Source organism: Trichosurus vulpecula, chromosome 2 (assembly GCF_011100635.1).
Source record: "Trichosurus vulpecula isolate mTriVul1 chromosome 2, mTriVul1.pri, whole genome shotgun sequence".
Taxonomy (NCBI): domain Eukaryota; kingdom Metazoa; phylum Chordata; class Mammalia; order Diprotodontia; family Phalangeridae; genus Trichosurus; species Trichosurus vulpecula.
In genome coordinates, this window is record NC_050574.1 from 257,454,312 (window position 1) to 257,462,772 (window position 8,461).

Sequence of the window (8,461 nt, forward strand, 5' to 3'; positions counted from 1 at the left end):
CATTGCTTTGGTGCCACATCTTAGGTAATACACTGATGAGCTAGAAACCACCCAGATTGGGAAACCAGAATAGTAAACGGCCTCAAGATAACAATATATGAGGATCAACTGAAAGAATATGTTTACCTGGGAGAAAACAAAAATAGCAGGGACATGAAGACATCTGTCTTCAAGTGTTTAAAGGAGGATTAGACTTGCTAGGGAGTAGGTATGTAAAAACCAAAAATTAAAATGGTCCCTATCCTCAAGGATCTTAATGTCTATAAAAGGTAATTTAAGATCTCTTTGTACTTATTATTTGTTCACTATAAATAAACATTTGTTGTAGCAAAACAAAACATAACCTTAAGGACTCTCTTCCAACAATATGTCTACCATAAATATGTCAAAATCATACATGATTCCTTAAAAATATAACAAAATAACTTCATGATGCATTAATTATTAATATCAAGGAAGGTATAAAATAGGGTGACATTTATTATCAAGTATCTCTTTCATGGAAGATGTCCAGTACAAAGTCCAATTTTGTGTCATGCTTATTCAGGGACAATGGTAATCTTCTCAATATCATTCCAACTTTAATGTATGCACTGCCAAAGTGAGCACATTAACAGTCTCTAAGTGCTTTGGCCTAAATCCCAACAGACTCTTTTAAGTCTTTAACTTTCCTTTATTTTTCTTCAACTTTTGATACTATTGAGATATTGGATGGTCTCTCCTCCTTTGACTTTTTTGGCATTGCTTTCTTCTGGCTTTCCTCTTTTTTTTAGGGGAGAAGGCAGGATAATTGGGGTTAAGTGACTTGCCCAAGGTCACACAGCTAGTAAGTGTGTCAAGTGTCTGAGGCCAAATTTGAACTCAGGTCCTCCTGACTCCAGGGCTGGTGCTCTACTCACTGTACCACCTAGCTGCCCCTCTGGTTTTCCTCTCACTGTGTCTGATCACACCTCACTGTCCTTTGCTGCTTCTTCCATCTTCCAGTCCCTGAGCCGAGATGGCTCTCAAGGCTTTGACTTGAGTATTTTCTCAATTTGGATTTCTAACTGGACTCGTCTTAATGATTATTTCAGTCTTTGTGATAGTGAAATTTGTAAGCAAATGACTCCCAAATCAAGACATCTAAAACACATTCTGAACTCCTGGCCCATATCAACTGCCTTCCTGTTGGTCATCTCCACCTATATGTCACATCTCAAATTCACAATGTCCAAAATGTAACTAAACATTTTTCTCCTAGTCCTGTATTTATGGAACACTTCTCTATTTCTGTCTAGAATACTACCATTTTCCCAGTCACCAGGTTCATACGGTCAATTCAATCAGTAACTGATTGATCACTGATTGACTGGTTCTGATGGAAAATTTCTATGCTAGTGACAGTTCGCCCTCTAAAATTTTAAGTATGAAATTACATGCGCATAAAAATTATTATTATGTGCAGGTTTTACGAGGAGTAAAAGTAGGTTTGCTCCACCCCCCCCCTCCCTTTTAGCTTTACTTTGTATTTCCTTTACTATCCTTTCTCTTTTAGATATTCTATACCTCCCAGTCCCTAGACCAGCATTTGTGTGTCCCGTCAATATATTTCTGGCCCCAAATTTTTACAGGGACAGGGTAGTTTGGGAATCACTGCATCAAAACAGAGCATTACAGAGTGAGTCAGTATCTGGACCTAATAGCAAATGGCAAATTTTCTGATTTCATCAAAATTGGTACTTTCTCCTTGGAAAGAGGGGGAAATAGCATAGTAACATCTATGGCAATCTGGGCTGTCATATATTCAGTAGGCGCAAAGTTCACATTTTGTGAATTCTTGCCTCCTTAAAAACAATAAATATTGATAATATAGAGAAAGATAGCTGTGGGCAGAAATTACATAAATACTTTAATGAAAAGTTAAGTTCAGCCTAATTAAAAACGCAATCTAAAAAAAATCACATTTAAATTTTTACATTCAAGGATGTACAGATTTGCTATGACAATCTATTTTGTTGTCAATGAGTCTATTTTACTTTCCTTTAAATTCACTCAGCAGGTTTACATTGAACATGTCTTCTATAAGTCTGATAACAAAGATGAAAAAGCAAACTAACAATGAGTGATTCTCGAAAATGAGTTTTCACTGAACTAGACCATGTAGGAAGGAACACTCATAAAAACAGAAGTGCAGGTATTTATTATGAGTTGTATAGAATAGTTTGTAGTCTGTAGAAGGTCCTCTACTGGAGGCATATTAGCCATGCTACAGAAATGAGTTGTTTTTTTTTTTTTAATTTTCTTTGTACAGAGAATATTTTCTGAATGGATGTACAATTTTGTTGGTGTAGGGCAAATAAAAAGAAAAGCAATGTGGCACAGTGATCATCAGATTTTTACACGTGGCTCAGATTATGTCTGCTTCTCTCTGTTTCACATCTAACGTTTTTGTATCTTTTGTCTGCTATTTGCTAAATACATTAAACCTCTTACTAGCTGTGTGATCCTGTGTAATGGCAAGCAAAGTGGGACTTTGTTTTGCTCTTTTTCCTTTTGGAGTTCTAGTTCTTCTCAGCACTAAGGTAATCAAGTGTCTTTGATTGAGACTTGCCTTTGTTTGAATCAAGAATCTTTGATTAATCAAGAGTCTTTGATGACCTGTTTAAGTCACAAGAAAGTCTAAGTCACATGAGTTTGAGTCACATGGTCATGATGCCCTCTGTGGGCTGACCCTGAAGAAGTGTATATATACTCTGAGGTTAGCATTTTGCTTTGGGGACTCACTGATTGGAAGAATTTTCCTGTGACTTGGCCAGACAAGACTCTGGGTAACCATCAAGGAGCCCCTCCTCCCCCAGTTTTGAAAACCCAGATGTTGGTACTTCTCTCTCTGGTAACTATGTATGTACTGCTGTGGACAGACAAAAGCCATCCTGTTAATTTGTGTTATTTTCTCTGTTTATGTAATTTCTACTTGTAATTTCTGTTTGTGTTTTCTCTGAAGTTCAGGGTGCTGACTTTTTCCCCTGAACTAAGTGAATGATATATGCATGTTTAATTGAAGTGAGATTTTAAACCCCTTAAAATTGCTTTCCTTAGAAAAGCAGATCAAAGACCCCTCCTCTGTGCTGGTGTCAGTCTTACACCTCCACAGCAGCGGCTAGTAACATTGTTGCTACACCCTGGGCAAGTCACCTAACTCTGTTTTCCTCAGGTTCCTCATCTGTAAAATGAGCTGGAGAAGAAAATGGCAAACCACTCCAGTATCTTTGCCAAGAAAACTCCAAACGGGATCACAAAGAGTTGGACAGGACTGAAACTACTGAACAAGAAAAATTACATGCAAAGCCCTGAGCTAAGTGCTGGGGGTCTAAAGAAAGGCAACAGCAATCTATTCTCGAGGAATCTAATGGGGGAGATAATATACAGTTGAAGATGTACAAACAAGATCTATACAAGATGAATTAAAGATAATTTCAGGGAAGCCATTAGTCAAGGAGGATGGTGGAGGGGGGCGGTGAAGCAGCTTAAGTGGTTTGGATTGGAGTGGTTATGTGGGAGATTGGAATGGTTGAGTTGTTAAAGAAGATAGGATTTTAGGGAAGAGCCAAGATGGCAGACTACAGACAGCAAATCAGCTGAACTCTCCCAACAGTCCCCTACAAATGATTTTTAAAATAACACCTCAAATTAAATTCTAGAGTGGCAGAAACAACAAAAGGTCAGAGTAAGAAATTTTTCCAGCCCAAGACAACTTAGGAGGTTGGCAGGAAAGGTCTGCAACACAAGGGCAGTGGCTGGCTCAGAGCTCAGCCCTTGTTGTAGCCACAACAACAGAAGGCCTTGGACATGGCTGTGGCAGGACAGCAGCAGCTTCAGGAGCTCCTAGCCCACAGATGGTAAGGGGGGGGGGCGGTATCAGACAACTGGTCAGAAAGAGATTATAGGGGACCCTTTCCTGGCACTGGGCACAGGACCCTGTTACATTGCTTAATACACAATTCTGGGTTACAGTTCCACAGTGAAGGAGATTACTGGTGCTCACAGCCTCAAAAGTTTGTTTTGCTTCTGTCCATTGCCTCCCTTAATCTGCCCTCCCTTCTATCAGTCCCCATCCTTCTCTCATCCCCTTCCCTTCCTACTTTCCTGTTGGGTAAGGTAGATTTCTATATCCAAATGAGTGTGTATAGTATTCACTCTTTGAGCCAATTCCAAAGGAAGCAAGGGTCAAGCATTGCCTGCCACTCTCTCATTTCCCCTCCATTTTAAAAGCATTTCCTTGCATATTTCTTTTATGTGAGATAATGTTCCCCACTTTTTTCCTCTCCATTTCCCCTTCTCCCACTGCATAGCTGTTTTTTACCCTTCATTTTTTTTAGGTCATCTCATCATATTCAACTCACACCCATGTCCCTATTCTGTGTCTACTTCTTCTAAAGGCCTTAGTAATGATAATATTCTTAGGAATTACAAGCATCATCTTCCCATACAGGAATGTAAATACTTAAACTTACTGAGTCCCTTATGATTTTTCTTTCATGTTTACATTTTTATATTTCTCCTGAGTCTTGAATTTGGAAATCAAAATTTCTATTCATCTCTGGTCTTTTCATTGCGAATGCTTGAAAGTCTTCTGTTTTTCTGAATATCTACTTTTCCACCTGAAGGATTATACTCAGTTTTGCTGGATATGTTATTCTTGGTTGTAATCCAAGACATAAATAAGCTCTCTAAGAAAAAAATCCCCAGGACCAGATGGATTCACAAGTGAATTCTACCAAATGTTTAAATAACAATTAATTCCAATACTAAATAAACTATTTGGAACAATAGGCAAAGAAGGAGTTTTATCAAATTCCTTTTATGACATAAATATGGGCTGATACCTAAACTAGGAAGAGGGAAAACAGAAAAATAAAATTATCAAACAATTTCCTTAATAAATATTTATGCAAAAATTTAAAATAAATACTAGCAAGGAGATTACAGTAATATATCACAAAGATCATGCATTATGATTAGGTGAAGTTTATAGGGGTAATGCAGGGTTGATTGAATATTAGTAAAACTATCTGCATAGCTGACCATATCAATAACAAAAACAACAAAAATCATATTATCTCAATAGATGCAGAAAAAAACTTTTGACAACATATGACATTCATTCCTACTAAAAACACTAGAAAGCACAGGAATAAATGGAGCTTTCCTTAAAATGATAAATAGTATTTATCTAAAATCATTAGCAAGCATATCTGTAATGGGGATAATGTAGAAACCTTACCAATAAGATCAGGACAGGGCTTGCAGGACTAATGGGGGGTTCACATCACCACTATTATTCAATATTGTATTAGGAATGCTAGTTATAGCAGTAATACAAGAAAAAATTGGAGGAATAAAAATATGCAATGAGGAAACAAAACTATCACTCTGTATATGATATGATGGCATACTTAGAGAATCCTGGAGAATCAACTGAAAAACTAGTTGAAACAACTAGAGCAAGATATAAAATAAACCCATATAAATCATCAACATGTTGGTATATTATCAACACAGGGCCACCACCAGCTGTCTTGACCTATTTCTTGCCACTGGACTTTGAAAGACTCTGGAGGAGAGAGTGAGATTGATGACTTTGCACAGCCCTGCCTCACTTAAATCCAATTCACTTGTCAAGACATCACCCTCCTGATGTCATTGGTTCTCTTTGAGAATGAAGGGCAAACAACAATTATCAACAAAGTCCAGCAGAAAGAGATAGAAAGAGAAATTCTATTTAAAATAACTGCAGACAATATGAAATACTTGGCAGTCTATCTGCCAAAGTAAACCCAGGAATTATATGAACAAAATTATAGGAGGTGGAACCAAGATGATGCCTGGAAAGCAGGGACTTGCATGAGCTCCCAAGCAGGTCCCTCCAAACACATATAAAAAAACGGCTCTGAACAAATTCTAGAACTACAGAACCCACGAAGTAGCAGAGGGAAGCAGGGCTCCATCCAGGACAGCCTGGATGGTCATGGGGTAAGGTCTATCTGACAGACCTGGTAGCGGAGTGGAGCAGAGCCCAGCGTAGGCTGTACCCAGACCAACCAGACCGGGAACCTGGTGGAACAGGCCCTAGCATCCTGAATCAGTGAGCTGTGGTGGTTAACAGACTTCTCAACCCACAAACATCAAAGACAACAAAGAAGGTTAGTGGGAAAAACTTCAGGGGACAGGGTGAAAGGAGTTCATGGTTCAGCCACCACCCCGGGGAGAAGCAGAGGGGGTGCAGCTCTGAGGACAGAACTACAACTGCAGTTGTTTCTGGCCCCAGGCCCCCCTTCTGGGAGGAATTATGTGGCAAATCTGAGCAGGAGTTCAGAGCCAGCTTAGATCTGAGTCGGGTTCGGGTTGGCGGTTCTTGGGGGAGGAGTAGTGCTGGTATGGCAGAGCTCACTGTGTAGCTCTAAAAACAACAGCACAGCCCCTCAAACTTGGGACAAAGTACTCTATACTCTACAAGCAGTCATAACCCGACAAAAAACTCAAGGGTCAAGTAAGTTGGCTGGGAACATGGCCAGGTAGCGAAAACAGACTCAGATTCAGACTCAGACTTTGGAATCATTCTTTGGTGACAAAGAAAACCAAAACATACAGACAGAAGAATTCAACAAAGTCAAGGAGCCTACATCAAAAGCCTCCAAGGAAAACATGAACTGGTCTCAGGCCATGGAAGAGCTCAAAAAGGATTTGGAAAAGCAAGTTAGAGAAGTAGAGGAAAAATTGGGAAGAGAAATGAGAGTGATGCAAGAAAACCATGAAAAACAAGTCAATGACTTGCTAAGGGAGACCCAAAAAATACTGAAGAAAATAACACCTTAAAAATAGACTAACTCAAATGGCAAAAGAGCTCCAAAAAGGCAATGAAGAGAAGAACAGCTTGAAAGGCAGAATTAGTCAAATGGAAAAGGAGGTCCAAAAGACCACTGAAGAAAATACTACCTTAAAAATTAGATTGGAGCAAGTGAAAGCTAGTGACTTTATGAGAAATCAAGATACTATAAAACAGAACCAAAGGAATGAAAAAATGGAAGACAATGTGAAATATCTCATTAGAAAAACCACTGACCTGGAAAATAAATCCAGGAGAGATAATTTAAAAATTACTGGACTACCTGAAAGCCATGATCAAAAAAAGAGCCTAGATATCATCTTTCAAAAAATTATGAAGGAGACCTGCCCTGATATTCTAGAGCCAGAGAGTAAAATAGAAATTGAAAGAATCCACTGATCACCTCCTGAAAAAGATCCCAAAAGGAAAACTCCTAGAAATATTGTCACCAAATTCCAGAGCTCCCAGATCAAGGAGAAAATACTGCAAGAAGCCAAAAAGAAACAATTTGAGTATTGAGGAAACACAATCAAGATAACACAAGATGTAGCAGCTTCTACATTAAGGGATCGAAGGGCTTGGAATATGATATTCCAGAGGTCAATGGAGCTAGGATTAAAACCAAGAATCACTTACCCAGCAAAACTGGGCATCATGCTCCAAGGCAAAATATGGATTTTCAATAAAATAGAGGACTTTCAACCACTCTCAGTGAAAAGACCAGAGCTGAATAGAAAATTTGACTTTCAAACACAAGAATCAAGAGAAGCATGAAAAGGTAAACAAAAAAAGAGAAATCATAATGGACTTACTAAAGTTGAACTGTTTTGTTTACATTCCTACATGGAAAGATGATGTGTATAATACATGAGACCTCAGTATTAGGGAAGCTGAAGGGAATATACATATACATATGTACATATATATATAGATATAGATATATATGTAGACAGAGGGGCACAGGGTGAGTTGAACATGAAGGAATGATATCTAAAAAACTAAAATCAAATTAAGGGATGAGAGAGGAATATATTGAAAGAGGGAGAAAGGGAGAGACAGAATGGGGTAAATTATCTAGCATAAAAGGAGCAAGAAAAAGCAGTTCTGTAGGAAGGGAAGAGGGGGCAGGTGAGGGGGAATGAGTGAATCTTGCTCTCATTGGAATTGACCTGAGGAGGGAATAACATACACACTCAATTGGGTATCTTACCCCACAGGAAAGAAGGATGAAGGAGATAAAAAAAGGTGGGGGTGATAGAAGGGAGGGCAGATGGGGGAGAAGGTAATCAAAAACAAACACTTTCAAAAAGGGACAGGGTCAAGGAAGAAAATTGAATAAAGGGGGATAGGATAGGAAGGAGCAAAATATAGTTAGTCTATCACAACATGAGTATTGTGGTAGGGTTTTACATAATGATACGCATGTGTACTATGTGAAATTGCTTGCTTCTTAGGGAGGGTGGGTGGGGAGGGAAGAGGGGAGAGAATTTGGAATTGGAAGTTTAAAAACAGATGTTCAAAAAAAAGTTTTTGCATGCAACTGAGAAATAAGATATACAGGCAATGGGACATAGAAATCTATCTTGCCTTAAAAGA

The 8,461-nt window shown here is 38.6% G+C and overlaps 1 non-coding gene across 1 annotated transcript; it reads right to left on the reverse strand.

Annotated features, from left to right (window-relative positions):
* Positions 1-502: 502 nt before the first annotated feature.
* LOC118840522 lies at positions 503-605 on the reverse strand. The gene has a single exon (XR_005009708.1). It is a non-coding gene; the product is annotated as a U6 spliceosomal RNA (small nuclear RNA).
* Positions 606-8,461: the final 7,856 nt, after the last annotated feature.